This window comes from Puma concolor, chromosome D1 (genome assembly GCF_028749965.1).
Source record: "Puma concolor isolate L17-30 chromosome D1, mPumCon1.1.hap2, whole genome shotgun sequence".
In the NCBI taxonomy this organism is placed as follows: domain Eukaryota; kingdom Metazoa; phylum Chordata; class Mammalia; order Carnivora; family Felidae; genus Puma; species Puma concolor.
In genome coordinates, this window is record NC_141676.1 from 46,438,953 (window position 1) to 46,457,531 (window position 18,579).

An 18,579-nucleotide genomic window follows, 5' to 3' on the forward strand; every position below is an offset into this window, starting at 1 on the left:
CACAGAATCAGAAACAGGCTCCAAGCTCTGAGCCATCAGCCCAGAGCCCGACGCGGGGCTCGAACTCACGGACCGCGAGATCGTGACCTGGCTGAAGTCGGACGCTTAACTGACTGCGCCACCCAGGCGCCCCAGAGGGCGAACTGTTTTAACGAACACATCCCACCAAGAAAAGGACAGATGTTCAAAAAACAAAAACCAAAGTTAGAGAGGAGCTTACTGGAACAAATATATTTCTGTATCGTGTCCAGGCCCTGCTAGGTACCAATCCTGAAATGCAATGGTTTAGTCCTCCAACGTTGGTATTTTTTCATCAATTTCTACTCATTAAGACAGGAGAAATCTCAGATTTCAGAAGTCCCTCTTTAGGTTCGTGTGGAGGAAAGCAGTAAGGTGAGAAGGCTGTGTGAAATTATTTTTGTTCTCTCTCCTCACCCTGCAACGAAAGGGAAGCTAACTCTGACAGAGTCATGAGGAGAGGAGATAGTTCTCACCATGTCTGAAAGAGTGTGGTGGTAGCCAATGAGATCACAGGATCCCGAAGAATGTGTGCCCTTAGCGGCCACAGGTGTCTTAGCTGAGGTCTCTTATAACAGTTTCATGTACAAGGAAATCGTTTGACACTCTTGATTATTCTGTGAAAGATCAGCCCAAGTAACCTGGCAAACGAATGTGCTGAAAAGCCTTGATCCTAGATAAGAAAAGGAAGTTCATCTCGAGATAAAGATAACACAAAATTCTCATGACGTCCCTGATTAAGCTTGACTCAGTGAGGAGAATGGAGTAGTCCATTTCCAGACCACCATGCCTCAGCTTTTCTCTGTGGTGACCATCTGTCTGCAGTGACTATCAGGGCAGCTCTTCACAATTTACATCCCAGATGTCTGATGTAGCGTTTTAAGACCGAAGCCAACCATCAGCCCATGGCTTATGAGGAACCCACCTTCCTCATGGCTGCCAAAGGGATCCATTCTCAAATTTAAATCTGATGAGGGCTGGCCGAAAAAGTGCTGCTCCAGCTGAGTTGTGGAGGGCTGGGGGGTGCTCAGCTAGAGGAAACAGGAGAAGGAGTTTACTGGGAAGAGGAAGCGGCATTTGTCAACACACCGAGGCATGACACAACGTACGCGTCCGGCCAACTGCAAGGAGCTTTGTCAAGGAGCAGCACAGGGTGGAGGAGCAGAGGGAGGTGGGCGAGGCTGTTCTGGGCCAGATCAGGAAGAGTCCTGTGAACTGAACCCAAGACTCAGACCTCGTCGTAAAGCTGAAGAGAACCGTCGCAAAAGTTTGCGAGCAGCACAGCAACATGGTGATATTTGAACTTAAGAAAGATCGCGCGGGTTGCAGAGTGGACCACGGCATGCTGAGGCTGAGAACCTTTTATGATAATAATGTGGAGTAGAACAGGGGCGCCTGGGTGTCTCAGTCGGTTGAGCGGCCGACTTCAGCTCAGGTCATGATCTCGCGGTCTGTGAGTTCGAGCCCCGCGTCGGGATCTGTGCTGACAGCTCAGAGCCTGGAGCCTGTTTCAGATTCTGTGTCTCTCTCTCTCTCTGACCCTCCCCCATTCGTGCTCTGTCTCTCTCTGTCTCAAAAATAAATAAACGTTAAAAAAAATGTAAAAAATAATCTGGAGAAGAACAGTTGGGTGGCGGATGGGGAGGAGCACCTGACTGGAGCGATTTTTAGGAGGTAGCAGCTACAGGAATTGGTGTCCCTTTGGATAGCAGAGCTGAGGAAGGCACCCTGAAGGAGCCTGGCTTGGGTCACTAGGTAGGAAGTGGTGCCTTTCATCAAGATGGAGCAGGTGCGGGGCGCCTGGGTGGCGCAGTCGGTTAAGCGTCCGACTTCAGCCAGGTCACGATCTCGCGGTCCGTGAGTTCGAGCCCCGCGTCAGGCTCTGGGCTGATGGCTCGGAGCCTGGAGCCTGTTTCCGATTCTGTGTCTCCCTCTCTCTCTGCCCCTCCCCCATTCATGCTCTGTCTCTCTCTGTCCCAAAAATAAATAAAAAACGTTGAGAAAAAAAAAAAAAAAGATGGAGCAGGTGCATGCAGAAAGATGGTTGATTTTCGGTAGGACTGTGCCATCAGCCTTCTCAAGCTCTCGGAATGGGGTGGGACTTGTATTATCCCCTGCAAAATAATGAGCAGCTTTTTATCAAATGCCAAATCCATTATCACCTAGTATCCATTATTGCTGTTGGGAAGTTCTAGGCTGGACTGATTTTCATTCCTTTGTCTAGGACTGTTTTGTTGCTTCAGAAGTTTTTACAGTGTCTCAGCTGTGGGGTTTTGGTGTTCATCTTGTTCATGAGCTCGCAGAGCCTTTCTGTTCTAAGTCTCATGACTGCCTTTTACTGTAGAAAATGTTATTGTACTGTTTCTAGGAATTAATATTAATTCTCTAGCGTTATAAAGAGTTGGAATAAAAAAAACCTTAAAATGTCTCCTTGGCAATTTTTTTTATATCGATTACATGTTTGAGATCATATTTTAGATAGGTTGTATGACATAAAATATATTATTAAAATTAATTTGACCTGATTTCTCTTACTTTCTTGATGTAGCTATTAGAAAATTTAAAATAAGATGTGACTTACAGTATATATATCTACTGGGCAATACTATTCTTTTTTTTTAAATTTTTTTTAAAGTTTATTTTTGAGACAGAGAGAGACAGAGCATGACCAGGGGAGGGTCAGAGAGAGGGGGGACACAGAATCCGAAGCAGGCTCCAGGCTCTGAGCTGTCAGCACAGAGCCCGACACGGGACTCGAACTTACAGACTATGAGATCATGACCTGAGCTGAAGTCGGACGCTTAACCTACTGAGCCACCCGGGCACCCCTGGGCAATACTGTTCTTGATAAAAATTACAAGATGGGGAAAGGTATGCTTTCCAACAGTGTGATGAGACAGGATGTTTTTATGGTTTAACATTACCTGCAAATCAGCATGTAGAATTGTAATCGGCAAACTGACATCATGGGCCTCCTGATGAGATATACTGAAAAGAGCACAACATCACTCAGGAAGTATTCCTACCCCAAATATGTGGCCCCAACCTAATCAGGAGGAAACACCGGACAAACCCAAACCAAGGGACAGTGTAGCCTATACTCTCCAAATCTATCAATGTCATAAAAGACAAAGAAAGATAGAAACTATACACACACTGGAGTATTTAGAGGGTAAGAATCACAGTGTCTACAACTACTCTCAAACAGTTCGGCACAATTTTTGTAGGTTATTTATAGAGAAAGCAAAGGGGAGTTCATCGAACCCTTTTGGCATCTTTTCCATAAATTTGAGAAATTTTGAGAGTCGAATGTTAAATGTTTCTTTAAAGACAAATTTTTTAAAAAGCTTCTGACAGGCAGCACCGTGGAAAGTGCCAGAAAGTTCTCATTCTTAGATCCAGGCAAGAGGGGCTCTCGCACTGGGCTTTGCACTTCAGACATCCGCATCCTGTCCCTTCTCAACAGGCCAAGGAGACTGCAGGGCCACAGGGCTGCGTCCACCCAGAGCCCACCAACCCCATTCTAGAGCCTCCAAGCACCCAGAACCTTACAATTCCCTGCCTTCTGACCCTGAATCCACTTCTAGATGTGCATGTGCCTGTTGCCTGGATCCATCTTCCTGAGAGTGGACCACACGGAAGGGGTGCACACCGTAAGGCCTGAGGGACAGAGGTTTGCAGGGAGCATTGCGTGAAGCTTGGACATGCAGGCCAGGGTGTCTACATGCATTCAAGGGACACCCCTTGTGGTTCAGGGTGGAACAGGGGATTGGTGGGGGAGAGAAATCAGCCTTCTGCAGCCTGGGAGCCAGAGGCCTGCCCCCCAACACCACCTATTCGGCGTAGAGCTCCAAGGAGTCTGAGAAGTCTTTGTGAAGGTCTGTTTAAGTCTGACAATACAACCCATTTTATATATACTTTGCCAGCCTGATGTATCACTTTAAAGTATTTAGCCATATGGTATGTGGACCTGAATTTGAGTTCTTTCCCAGGCCCTGCAATGTTACGCGTGTGACCAGGGATGGGAAGCCTAGAGAAGCCTGCCTGTACAGATTTGGCACTGCCTCTCCTCCTGGTCCTCATTAAAGGCTTGGGGTGGGGGGGGGGCAGAAGGGGCTCCCTAAACAATGGAAAGACCAGACCCTACAACAATATGAGCAGGGTATGGGAAGATTGGCAAGAATCTGGACTGAGATCACTCAGAAGGCCCTTGAGCAGTAAGCCCTGAGAGAAAACAAACACTTTTCAGGAAAACCTCTCACACGTAAGGACAAGTCCCAGTGAGAACAAAGCACTTTCACCATGGTGAGGATCTGATGGCCAGACCCCAAATGGTGCAGATTATCTGGAAAACTCTTGAGGGGGACCTCCAGTCCTTCAAGCCTTCCCTAATATCCTGAAGGGGGTTAGGGGTGGCACCAGTCTCCGGGATCCCAGCCTGGGCTGTACCAAGCAGCCTCCTTGGAGACTTAGCAGTGCTGGCCCTCAGGGAAGCCTCAGACGCAGCCCTGGGGTGCTGGAAGTTCTGACCAGCTCCTTCCTGGTGGTGACGCCCAGGGGCAGGGCTACCTTCAGGAAGGCTCACAAGGCCCTGGAGCTGACATTTCTCCCTCTTCACTTGGGGCCGCTCCTTATTACCCAGGTCTCAGCTCCAAAGTCATCCTCTCAGAGGCCGTCCCTGACCACCCAGCTAAGGCCATAGCTTGCAGCCTTACCCCCAGGCTTGTTTACATTCCCACACTCCTTCACCATCTTCATGGCACTTCAGACTCCTCAGAGTATCTTGTGTATTTATTTGTTCTCTTGCTTATTGTCCGACTTTCCTCTGGACCAGAACTTTTTTTTTTTTTTTCTTTTTTTTTTCAACGTTTATTTATTTTTTTGGGACAGAGACAGAGCATGAACGGGGGAGGGGCAGAGAGAGAGGGAGACACAGAATCGGAAACAGGCTCCAGGCTCTGAGCCATCAGCCCAGAGCCTGACGCGGGGCTCGAACTCACTGACCGCGAGATCGTGACCTGGCTGAAGTCGGACGCTTAACCGACTGCGCCACCCAGGCGCCCTGGACCAGAACTTTTTGAGAGCAGAGAATTTTACTTGTCTCACCTATCACTACAGCCTAGTCATACCTGACAAAGAGCAGACATTTGCAATAAACATTTGTTACAAAACACAGAAGAAAGAAAAAATTTCTCTAAAGTTTCTCTCTGTAGAAGCATAAACAGCAAACCTCACAGAGTCATGAAACATAAGCCCAAACAGTAGCTGACAGCAAGCCAAAAATTAATACGAAATATTTTTTATGCTGAAAAGTCAATGTATAGGTTTTCTATTGCTGTATTAACGAATTACCAGGAACGTAGCCGCTTAAAGCAACCTAGATTTATGACCTCAGTTTCCACGAGTCAGGAGTGTGGTATGTTTTTTTTTTTTTTTAATGTTTATTTATTTTTGAGAGAAACAGACAGAATTCAAGTGGGGGAAGGCAGAGAGAGAGAGGGAGACACAGACTCTGAAGGCAGCTCCAGTCTCTGAGCTGTCGGCACAGAGCCTGACACGGGGCTCAAACCTACAAACCGCAAGATCGTGACCTGAGCTGAAGTTGGACGCTTAACCGACCAAGCCACCCAGGCACCCCAGGAATGTGGAATGTTTTAGCTGAGTCCTCTGCCCAGAGTCTCATAATGTAATGAAGATGTCAGCTGGCTGTGTCTTCATCTGGAGGCTTGACTGGGGAAAGGTATGTTTTTACACTCCCCCTGCTTGTTGACAGACTTCAGTTCCTTGTGGTTGTAGGACTGAAGTCCCTGCTTTCTTCCTAGCTATAGAATGGCAATGCTCTTAGCTGCTGGAGGCTGCTGTCAACTTCTTGTGATGTGGCCCCCTCCACCTCAGCTATGGAGAACACCCCACACAGCCCACTCTTCTCATGCTTTGAATCTCTTGGACTTCCCTTCTGCTACCAACCAGAGAAAATGCTTTGCTTTTAAGAGATTCAGGTGATTGCATCATGCCCTCCTAGATAAGCTCCTTATCTTAAGGTCAGCTGGCCATGTGACATAACCTACATACACTAGGGCCAAGAAATCTTTGGGGACATCCTAGAATTCTTTCTACCATGGTCAATTTCATTTTCCTGCCTACTTTATCACATAGTAATTTGTTTTGATAAATTTGTACTTATATTTGTAAAAGTACAAATATGTATTTTATGTTTGTATATATTGTTTATTATATCAAGTTATATACTTAATATGCTGTATTACATGAAAATAATTATATCAAGCAAAAAAAAAGAGAACTACAGGCCAATATCCCTGATGAATATGGATGCAAAAATTCTCAACAAGATACTAGCAAATCGAATTCAACAGCATATAAAAAGAATTATTCACCATGATCAAGTGGGATTCATTCCTGGGCTGCAGGGCTGGTTCAGTATTCACCAATCAATAAATGCGATATATCACATTAATAAAAGAAAAGATAAGAACCACATGATCCTGTCAATCGATGCAGAAAAAGCATTTTACAAAATTCAGCATCCTTTCTTTTTTTTTTTTTTTTAATTTTTTTTTTCAACGTTTTTTATTTATTTTTGGGACAGAGAGAGACAGAGCACGAACGGGGGAGGGGCAGAGAGAGAGGGAGACACAGAATCGGAAACAGGCTCCAGGCTCCGAGCCATCAGCCCAGAGCCTGACGCAGGGCTCGAACTCACGGACTGCGAGATCGTGACCTGGCTGAAGTCGGACGCTCAACCGACTGCGCCACCCAGGCGCCCCTCAGCATCCTTTCTTAATAAAAACCCTTAAGAAAGTCAGGAGAGAAGGAACATACTTAAACATCATAAAGCCATTTATGAAAAGCCCACAGCTAATATCATCCTCAATGGGGAAAAACTGAGAGCTTTCCCCCTGAGATCAGGAACACGACAGGGATGTCCACTCTCACTGTTGTTGTTTAACATAGTGTTGGAAGTTCTAGCATCAGCAATCAGACAACAAAAGGAAATCAAAGGCATCAAAATTGGCAAAGATGAAGTCAAGTTTCACTTTTTGAAGATGACATGATATTATACATGGAAAATCCGATAGACTCTACCAAAAGTCTGCTAGAACTGATACATGAATTCAGCAAAGTTGCAGGAAACAAAATTAATGTACAGAAATCAGTTGCATTCTTATACACTATTAACGGAGCAACAGAAAGACAAATAAAGAAACTGATCCCATTCACAATTGCACCAAGAATCATAAAATACCTGGGAATAAACCTAACCAAAGATGTAAAGGATCTGTATGCTGAAAACTATAGAAAGCTTATGAAGGAAATTGAAGAAGATATAAAGAAATGGAAAAACATTCCATGCTTATGGATTGGAAGAATAAATTTTGTTAAAATGTCAATACTACCCAAAGCAATCTACACATTCAGTGCAATCCCAATCAAAATTGCACCAGCATTCTTCTCGAAGCTAGGACAAGCAATCCTAAAATTTGTATGGAACCACAAAAGACCCCGAATAGCCAAAGTAATACTGAAGAAGACCAAAGCGGCAGGCATCACAATCCCAGATTTTAGCCTCTACTACAAAGCTGTAATCATCAAGACAGTATGGCATTGGCACAAAAACAGATGCATAGACCAATGGAATAGAATAGAGACTCCAGAATTGGACCCACAAATGTATGGCCAACTAATCTTTGACAAAGCAGGAAAGAACATCCAATGGAAAAAAGACAGTCTCTTTAACAAATGGTGCTGGGAGAACTGGACAGCAACATGCAGAAGAATGAAACTAGACCACTTTCTTACACCATTCACAAAAATAAACTCAAAATGGATGAAGGACCTGAATGTGAGACAGGAAACCATCAAAACCGTAGAGGAGAAAGCAGGAAAAAAACCTCTCTGACCTCAGCCACAGCAATTTCTTACTTGACACATCACCAAAGGCAAGGGAATTAAAAGCAAAAATGAACTACTGGGATCTCATCAAGATAAAAAGCTTCTGTACTGCAAAGGAAACAATCAACAAAACTAAAAGGCAACTGACAGAATGGGAAAAGATATTTGCAAATGACATATCGGACAAAGGCTAGTATCCAAAATCTATAAAGAACACGCCAAACTTCACACCCGAAAAACAATCCAGTGAAGAAATGGGCAGAAGACATGAATAGACACTTCTCTAAAGAAGACATCCAGATGGCCAACAGGCACATGAAAAGATGCTCAATGTCACTCCTCATCAGGGAAATACAAATCAAAACCACACTGAGCTATCACCTCATGTCAGTCAGAGTGGCTAAAATGAACAAATCAGGAGACTATAGATGCTGGAGAGGATGTGGAGAAAAGGCAACCCTCTTGCACTGTTGGTGGGAATGCAAACTGGTGCAGCTGCTCTGGAAAACAGTGTGGAAGTTCCTCAAAAAATTAGAAATAGATCTACCTTATGACCCAGCAATAGCACTGCTAGGAATTTGCCCAAGGGATACAGGAGTGCTGACACATAGGGGCACTTGAATCCCAATGTTTATAGTAGCACTTTCAATAATAGACAAATTATGGAAAGAGCCTAAATGTCCATCAACTGAAGAATGGATAAAGAAGTTGTGGTTTATATATACAATTGAATACTAGGCAATGCGAAAGAATGAAATATGGCTTTTGTAGTAACGTGGATGGAACTGGAGAGTGTTATGTTAAGTGAAATAAGTCAGACAGAGAAAGACAGATACCGTATGTTTTCACTCTTATGTGGATCCTGAGAAACTTAACAGAAGACCATGGGGGAGGGGAAGAGGGGAAAAAAAGTTAGAGAGGAAGGGAGGCAAACCATAAGAGACTTTTAAAAACTGAGAATGAACTGAGGGTTGATGGGGGTGGGAGGGAGGGGAAAGTGGGTGATGGGCATTGAGGAGGGGACCTGTTGAGACAAACACTGGGTGTTGTATGGAAACCAATTTGACAATAAATTTCATATTAAAAAAAAGAAAATTTATCATAATATATATTATAAATATATTTACATATACAAGTACTACAAATATACGTATATAGCAGAAATACGTATATATCAGAAAAATACATATCAACACATGCGTTTGCATGTAATTTGTGTAAAACAATATTTAAATAAAATTGACTGGCTAGGAAAATGTAGGATGGCTCCCTGTGGTGTTACCTACTCTTTGCCCACCACTGCATATCCACTTTGAAAAGCCCAGATAGAAGGGGTCCATCACAGGGATGCTCTGAGCATCACATGAGGCAAAGCGTGAGAGAGAAAGGAGACCAGCCTATAGCGGGTGCTCTATCTACTTTTGCTGAAGTTGAATCAGTAGCCTGAGCCTCCATCATTTGAGAGTGCCTAGACTGAGGCAGCTAGTGATAGGAAGCTGGGGCATGGCACGGACTGAGGGAGGGAGCTTCGGTTACTGCAAGGGGAAGGGAAGCCAACTGAACTTCTGACTTGGAGTCAGACAGACATGAACTTTAACCCTGTGTCTCCCATTTGCCAGCTCTGCATCCTTGGGTATTTAATGTGAGTTTGGGCTCCTCCGTCTTAAAATGGGAACAATTAGATGTACTTGATAAGTATGTTATCTCAAATAATAATGGTTGAGAGAGTTTTCGGCCCAGAGCTCAGATTAAAGTAGGTACTCTATAAATGCTTATGGATTCCAAATCTGGAATTTTCCCCACCGAGTGTAGCCTTTGGGTTAGAGCATTATGTCTCCATGGGGCTTATATCACAAGGCCAATAGATTTCTAGAAGGGTAAGACCTTACCTTGGCTCTGTGGCACCTGCTGGACAAAGAGAAACTCTTTGGTCCTGAGCAGTCAGCACTGGTGAGACGAAGGTGGTCCTGGCAGAGAGCTGGTGGCAGAGGAGCTGGCCCCTGGAGCAGAGAAGCCTGGGGACAGCAGGGGCATGTAAGAAAGTCTAGATCAAGTGTGGCCACTCCTGGGGCTCAAGTCTTAGTGGGCAAATCCAGCAGTCCCTGTGAACCCAGAAGCAGTGGGAATATCAACACATATCCTCCCCAAGAAGGAGTGGGGTTGGTGCCCCACAAGCCAGAAGCACATTCCGGCATCCCAAATGTCCAGTCGTTCCACCCAATGGTCCTCCCTTCCTTGCCCTGCTTCCCCATCCATGTCCTCTCTATCTCCTGGCAGATTCACTCTGACCTACAAATCCAGCTGCCCTCTTTGGGGGAGCTCTCACAACACTTAGGAATAATTGTAACCTAAATTTATCCATTTTCCACAGGTACCTGTGCAAGGGGCTCTTAGAGCAGCAAGCAGCCTGGGGTGGGAGTGAACTGAGGAGGGGACTGTCAGCTGGATAGCACTTCCAGGGGCTCTTGAAGGCTGGGGGCTCAGACAGCTGTGGATTAAGGCAGGACGTGCTGTCTACAAACATCCTGGTTCTCTTTCTGGGCACGTGGTCTGACTGCATCTCCCTGTTGTCTGGCCGGCTCAGTCAGTTGAGTGTCCAACTTCATCCAGGTCATGATCTCACAGTTTGTGAGTTCGAGCCCCACATCGGGCTCACTGCTGTCAGCGCAGAGCCTGCTTCAGATCCTCTGTCCTTTTCTCTCTACCCCTCCCCCACTCATGCTCTCTCAAAAATGAATAAACATTTTTAAAAAAAGAAGAAGAAAGAGGGGACAAAGGGGTTGGAGGAAAGAGGAAATGGAGAAGAAGAAAATATTTAGAAGTTTTTTCTCAATCTTCTTATATAGACTGTGCTGTGAAGGAAGAAAACATCTGTGAGGAGTATGGTATGGGTGATGCGAGGAGGTAGCCTAGGGTGTGTGTGTGTGTGTGTAAGAGAGGTGGCAGGGGAGAGAGAGGCTAGGTAGCCAGAGAGTTGGCAAAGTGGGTCAAGCAAGGGGTACCTGGGGGACTCAGTCGGTTAGGCCTCTGACCCTTGGCTCAGGTCATGATCTCATGGTTCATGAGATCAAGCCCCACATTGGGCTCCATGTTGACAGTGTGGAGCCTGCTTGGGATTCTCTCTCCCTCTCTCTTTGCCTCTCCCCTGCTTATGCTCTCTCTCAAAATAAATAAACATTAAAAAAAAAAAAAAAAGTGGGTCAAGCAAGAACCAGGCTGACTAGCAGGCAGGCAGCCAGGAGTTTCTTCATGCTGAGATAAATCAAGACATCTGTCCTGTGCAGGCCACTGAGGGTGCCAATGCAAGGTCTGGGTCCGGGTGTTGTTGTTCAAGCTTATATATTCTTGAACCACATCCTGCCTGATGAAAGTCCAAACCCAAAATATGAAGGGTTTACAAGGTCCATCCTTTCCTGCTACAGAGGCATTTTTATTAGCATTAGGGCTTATTGAGTTATGGAGCCAAAGGAGGTTAAAGCTCCCCAGAGTGGTAGAATGGATTAGGCCTTTTAAGCACTTTGGATCCCATCAATGCCACAAGACGCCTCTGTCATGGCAAACTGACCCTCAGAAAGAAGAAAGGACAACCCCCCCTCAAGACTACACCAAGAGTTAGTAGCCTAATAGGAGTCCTAAGGAACCAACCCTAGGATTGTTTGGAATCCAAAACAGGTCTCAGGGACAGCAATTGTCCCAACACCTCATTTACCTGCATGTGTTCTGACCTGAATAGCACAGTCTATAATTAACCATACTGAATGTATTGGCATTAGCAAATCAGCTAATCAAGTCGTAGGGTGATTAGTTGTAAAACAAAAAGAAGTCCCGGGCTTGCAAATTCTTTAGCTCCTTATTGTAGCTTTCACTCCTGCAGTTGCCTGGCCTGGGAATTTTGACTTGCCCATCCAACCTAGAGAGGAGACTCAGGTGGTGATCCAGCAAGGAGGAGGAAAAGGAAAGGGAGGTGCAAAGAGGGTGGGAGGAAAAGGTGTGACCAGATGTTTTATGTGTTTCTGAACAAATAATCAGGATGTTGCGTAAGTTGCGAGGAATTGAGGGATGGGCTACCTAGAGTCTCCAATCGGCATAAAAGAGTGAAGGAAAGGAGGGAAAGAGGATCCCGAAAGATCTGGCACTGGGACACTTGGAGGCTCTTGTGATTTCCTCTACTACTTAACCATCCTGTTCTGAATTTGAAGCTTTCTGGTGCCTTGACAACAGGGAGAGGAGGGAAGGGAGGGAGCCCATTCTGGGCAAAGAATGTAAAGTAGAGAAGACAACCAAGGGAGCAACCTGCCCTTGGAAGCAGCGCAGAGGAAAGCACCTGGGCAATGTAGGTGTGCCCCACACGGTCCTGGATGGACACCTATTAAAGAGGGAGGAACTGGGCAGCCATCCCCGGGCATTGAGGTACTATCTGGAGCCTTCAGAGGAACTGTTAGGGTACATGGAGGATGATGGAGCAAGCCATCTTGCAAGGCATCTTGGATGCCTCAGATCCAAGAAGGAAGTGACCCTTCATAATTAAAACTGGGTAAACACCCTTTTCATTGCTATTATGTATCCCACAACACAGTCCACAAAGAATATGGAGACCCAAAGCCAGTATAGAACTAGTAAGAGGCAGCATCATACTGCTGTCTTGGGCATAACAAGCAACAATCAAGAGGACTGTTTTGGTGGGACTAAGTTTCTGAAGCATAAACTGGCCATGCACATGCTTCAAACTAAGTGGGTCAAGAGTAGTGAGAGGCATATAGGAGAGGGTGACCCCCTCCTCCCATGTAGCCTCAGGATGCCCCGGCAATGGGCAGCTGCACCCCCCCATCTCCCTCCTGCAGATCCAGACTGTGTAGTAATCCTAACCCAGAAAGATATGGGTCATTGTCCTTGGCCCCTTATCTGTGATATTGTAACTTGGTGGAAATTGGACCCCATCCTGAGTACCACTCTTCGCAGTGGTAGTGGAGGCAGTGTATGACATCATACATCCCTGCCTCCAAGCACTTCTGTCCCCATTGGGCTGCCATGTTGAAGCAGTCCACAAGGCTGAGCCCCATCTGCCTCCCTCCCAAAGTCTTGGATCAATTACACCTCCTGCTACTCCATTCCCTACCCTGAACCCAGGCTCTGCATATGCTTGTCCATCCCCTTCTTGGGGCTGGGTTCTGATTATCTGCCTCCCCAGGGTTCAGCCACGACCTGGATCCCCAGTGCTCTTTATCTCCTCTGTCCTGGGCGCTTACCATTCTTCAATGCTACGTCTGTGAAAGAGAAAGTCTCCTGCAGGCCCAAGTTTGTCCAGGGGATTGTTTCCCTCATTTGTCTATTCTGGAACCAAAAACTTGCTTCTAAAACTCAGGTAAGGACTCTGTTTCAGCATTCATATTTAACAATATAGAACGTTTGGAAACGAGACTTGAAACATCAGGAAGAGAGCAGTGACATTCCTGAGAATGACCGCATCTATGCTCTCTAATCATACCTAAGAGCATAAAGGAGGTAGGGTAGCCTGGCTTCCTCATTTCACGGCAATTGATAGACTTTTGGCCTTTGGCCTTATCTTGGGACATCCTCCCAAGTAAATTCTAATGTGACAAGGGGGACCTACACCCAGTTTTCATTTTAACTCCCTCCCCTTCTGGACCTGCCTCGGCCTCAAGGTCTGGATAATATATCTTGAGGGCCTATTCATCCACGTATTCATTGATTCATTCATTCAATATGTAATTCCGATGATCTGCTACATCTGACATCCTGGCCTGGAGCTCGTGGCTTCCACAGAATATAGCCGTTTTACACTGTGGCTACAGTGTAGGCTTACGCTTGGGTTCAAATCGTGAAATTTGTACTCATGAGCTGTAAGATTTCGAATTATTAACTTGCTGAGCCTCATTTTCCTCATAAGTAAAAAGGACAAATGATAACAGTACCTAATTCAGGGGGCGTTGTTAGGCTTGGCCTATGGTAACTGTTCAATATCTATTGGTTATTATTTTATTTTATGCTGATCCCACTTTCATTACCAACCACTCCCCACCACAAAACAAAGAAGCCTATAATTCTCAGGCAATAAGGCAGGAAGAATAAAAAGTCTTTGACTTCTCCGTGTCAACGGAGTAGCCCAGGCTGTGTTTAGGTGGTCTCCCATCTTGCTCTCTCTTTTGCCAGGAACAGTGGGACCTCATCATTTAGGTAGAGATGTAGTAGGATTTCAGAGGCACTTGCTTTGGGGATATTAGCACATTGCCTGATACCCTTCCCTCCCCAGTTCTCAAATTGGGCATCCGCATGCTCCCCGAGTTCATGAGCTCATCTAAAATGAATCAGGATATTTACCAGTGGCCTCTGACCCTCTGACTTGCAGGGCTTAGGATGTAGTTGTTAATTCAGCTTTAAATCTGGGGTCTAGCCCCATGCAGTGGCATCCCTTGTGCCCCCTGCTCCGGGTCTCCTTTTGTGCCAGTGGACCCAACAACCACTGCATTGGGGATCATACTGGGCATCTGCATATCTGCCACATCCTATCACATCACAGCCACCCACTCCTCTTCCTGTGCTGACCCACCCCAAAGACTGGGCCTCTGCCTGTTTCTTCTCCTTAATTCCCAGGGAGGGCCACACCTCCTCCCGGGCCAGCCACCGCCCCCCCCAGCCCCCACCCCATCTCAGCCAGTGGCCAAGGCCCAGTTCCTGACCTGGATTCTGAATCCTCCCCCTCAAGGCTGAAGCCTCTTTCCCACCCTTCCCACCACTCCATTTGCTTATCCTTGGCTCATCTGGTTAGATCTGCCCCCTGCTCGCCTCCCAGGCTGAATCCGGAAATTGTCTATTTGCCACTATTTTCCTTCTATTACCCTTGGGGCCAATTAAACCATTTGGGTTTGGGTTCCAGGGGTCTCTGTATCAGGCCAGTTCCTCCAATGCCTAGGCCACCCAGTCCAGACACACGGGCTTTGGAGAATCCAGCACCTGCTAGTGGTGTGACCTTGGGAAAGTTAAAGTTTCTATGCCCCAGTTTTCTCAAGCGTAGAGTGGAAAATAAGACGTAGCTCATGGGCCTATCGTGAGGTAATACAGGTAGAGCACCGAGTACAAGGCCTGGCTCAGTCGACGCCAGCAACAAAGACACCACGGGAGTGTTTCAAGCAATGGGATGAAAGGCTCTCTGTCCATTTCAGGGCATGTAGTTTTGTGCTCGCATGTTGTTCATTGCTCCCTTCTCTGTGCAGTTCACACGGTCTGCAACTAGTGTTCGGAACCCAAGGGGGAGTCCGAAAGGCTCCAAGGTACTGGGCAGAGTGGCCTGGTGGTCCAGCCACCTCCTGGCCACCAAAGATATGGACGCTGCTCAGGACTCTACAGCCTAAAGGCAGTAGGCATGCTCACAAACCAGGGAAGAAAGAGGACAAGGCAGGGAGAGAGGTGGAAGAAGAAAGAGGACCCTAGGAATGAGAACGGGGACACTCAGCAACGGGCCTCCCGGCAAATAGGGCAGAGATGGACCTAAAGGCTCTTCTGTGCCAGGATAAGGGGACCTGGAAGCACACAGAAGCCAGGCTGCTTCTCCATCCATTCTGTTCCACAGGTTCAAGACCCGTGGGCCTGCAGGACAGGGCTGGGCAGATGGTCATCTCGACACTACCTGCTCAGCACGTGGCCAAGCTCTCATCAGCAACCCCCCACCCCCGAGGCTTCCTGAAGCTCTAATTACACTTCCCACCGGAAACACATTTCACAGGTGGGGGTGGTGATAAGAACCATTAGCCTTGTGCTGCATCAAAGCTGCCTCTGATGCCAGCCTCTGAAATCTCATCCTGAGGAAGACGAGCAGAAGGGATTTGTCAGGTCATGAAGCCTGGGGCAAAAAAGGGCCCAAAGCAGGTTCCTAGGACGTCCTTCCTCTCGTCTCAAGGTAACTTAAGTATGGCCGTGATGAGAGGCAGGAGAGGGCCCTGTCTAGACTAGACATTGGAAGATTCCGGTTCAGGGGCTGGCTCTGCCTCAGATTCCTCATGTGAGACAATAAACTAAAGTGAAAATGAGCACACTCATCATCACCATCCGCAACATCATCCCACAGCCTTGGGATCGTCCCCAGTGTGCAGGGCTATGAGCACCTGCTCCACACGTCTCTCCTGCTGCTCTGAGCCTTTGGGGCTGTATTGGCCCAGACACGGGAGACCAGCAGCTGGATGTGGATCAGCTGTGTGAGCCTACAGCCCGCTGCAAATGTGTTTAATCAAACCAGACAACCAGTTAGCACTCCGACGCATGCTCGCCAGCCTCACCCACCTGAGAGCCCGAGAGGGGTTTCTGCGGGCCTCACCTGTGTTTTCCCATCAGGAAAGCCCCCTCTACTGAAATGTAAGCACCACCAGGGCACAGAGTTTTAATTGTCTTGTTCACTGTTATACCCACCGTACAGGGCACATAGTAGACAGTCATGAATATCTGAGGAATGAATGAATTTCTCTATTTCACTCAGCCAGGCCCAGAAGTGTCAGCCTGGAGCCATGCTTTCTACAGAACGCTGCCTCCCCTGTCTCCTACAATCGGACCCACTTGGCCTCTGTTTAATATCCTCCTCAATCTTCAAGACCTTAATTAAACACAAGAGTTACCGTAAGAGTTTCTAAAAAAAAAAATAATAAATGAATAAATACTTGTGTCCACACCCCACTTCCAGAAACACGGTCGGAGGTGAGAGCTTAGCACGGGTGTATTTTTGAAATACCAGTGAAAAATCGGTGATTCTCATATGCAGCTGAGGCTGAAAACCACTGCTCTAGACAGGAGAAGGATAGCTCCCCAAGGACAAAATGGGAATGGGGTAGGGAGCCCGGACACAGTGCGGGGGCGGGGGGGTTGGGAGAAAAGGGGGGCAAGTTCACCCAGATTCCTGCAGAGTCCAGGTTCTTTAAGACTTGTGAATCAAAAGTCAAAGTAAAAATATAGGCCTTTTCTTCCCAAGTGGGAACCCAAGCCACCTGAAATTATTGCAGGAGGTTCCCCTTGCCTTCCCTTCCATAGACACCAGAAAGACATTAACCTTCTCACAAAGCTACTTAGTTCACTCAGGACTGCTCTTAACCTACCCTGCCCACCTGCGGCCCCCCAACAGGGACTATAACATTGATTGGGGTCAACTGGCTGAGGTTCTCCTCTTTAAGATAGCTAGAAGGATTCTTTACGGAGGACCATAAATTAGAGACAACAAAGCCACCTGTTGCTAAGGAATAAACCCACACTACGGGGTGAGCTATGTATGGCGTTTATAAATATTGCACACCCCCAAATACACACACCCCAATGATAAGGTGTAACTATGGTGTGAATCTGGTGTTAATGCCTGTAAACTAGTTTATTGAATGGCCTAAATTCTATGCTTGTATAAATAGGAGAGGGGATGTGGCATTCAGGCACACTGCCGTCCTTCCCTTCATGGCTTTCTGGTCACTTTGGTGAATATAAAGGGTCTTCTCCAATTTAAAACATAAAGCAATCATACACCCACTTCAAGGTGTCTCCCTTGGGCAGGGGAAGCGTGTCTTTATTCTTACCTGTCCCACAAGTACTGTTTCTCTCTCACGTGTCCACACCCTCTGGGAGCCTCTAGATGTTCATGGCTGGCCCCGCTGCAGTTCCCCGATGACGGGGGGGGGGGGGGGGAAGCGCTTTCCCATCAACCTTGCAACCCTCTTAGCCACTTTCTGCAACGACCCTCTCTGCAGCCTTTTCCTGTCGCCTCTCAACTGGCAGGTGACGCTCTCTGGCAGGGTCCCAAATCCATGTTTCAAGCCTAATCTTCCCCAAGATTTGTGTGTTTATCCCAAAGGAAAATCATGCTTCCTTTTCACACCAAAGCTGATGTTTTTCTGCTCACTCTTTTTAAAATTTTTTTTTCAACGTTTTTATTTATTTTTGGGACAGAGAGAGACAGAGCATGAACGGGGGAGGGTCAGAGAGAGAGGGAGACACAGAATCGGAAACAGGCTCCAGGCTCCAGGCCATCAGCCCAGAGCCTGACGCGGGGCTCGAACTCACGGACCGCGAGATCGTGACCTGGCTGATGTCGGACGCTTAACCGACTGCGCCACCCAGGCGCCCCATCTTTTTAAAAATATTAAAAAATTTTTTTAATGTTGATTTATCTTTGAGAGAGACAGAGAATACGAGTGGGTTAGTGGCAGAGAGAGAGGGAGACACAGAATCCAAAGCAGGCTCCAGGCTCCAAACTGTCAGCACAGAGCCCGATGCAGGGCTTGAACTCATGAGCTGTGAGATCGTGACCTGAGCCGAAGTCAGATGCTCAACCGACTGAGCCATCCAGGCACCCCTAAAAATATTTTTAATGTTTATTTATTTTGAGAGAGACAGAGAGAGAGAGCAAACATGAGCAGGGGAGGGACAGAGAGAGAGGGAGAGAGAGAATTCCAAGCAGGCTCCAAGCTGTCAGCACAGAGTCCGATGCAGGGTTCAAACTCACCAACTGGGAGATCACAACCTGAGCTGGAATCAAGAGTCAGACACCCAACCGACTGAGCCACCCAGGCACCCTGCTCGCTATTTTACCCTGCCTTAGTGGGGGACTTCAGTGACCTTCTTACCTTCCCAACTTAGCAGAGGGCAAGGCTGGGAGGAGGGACC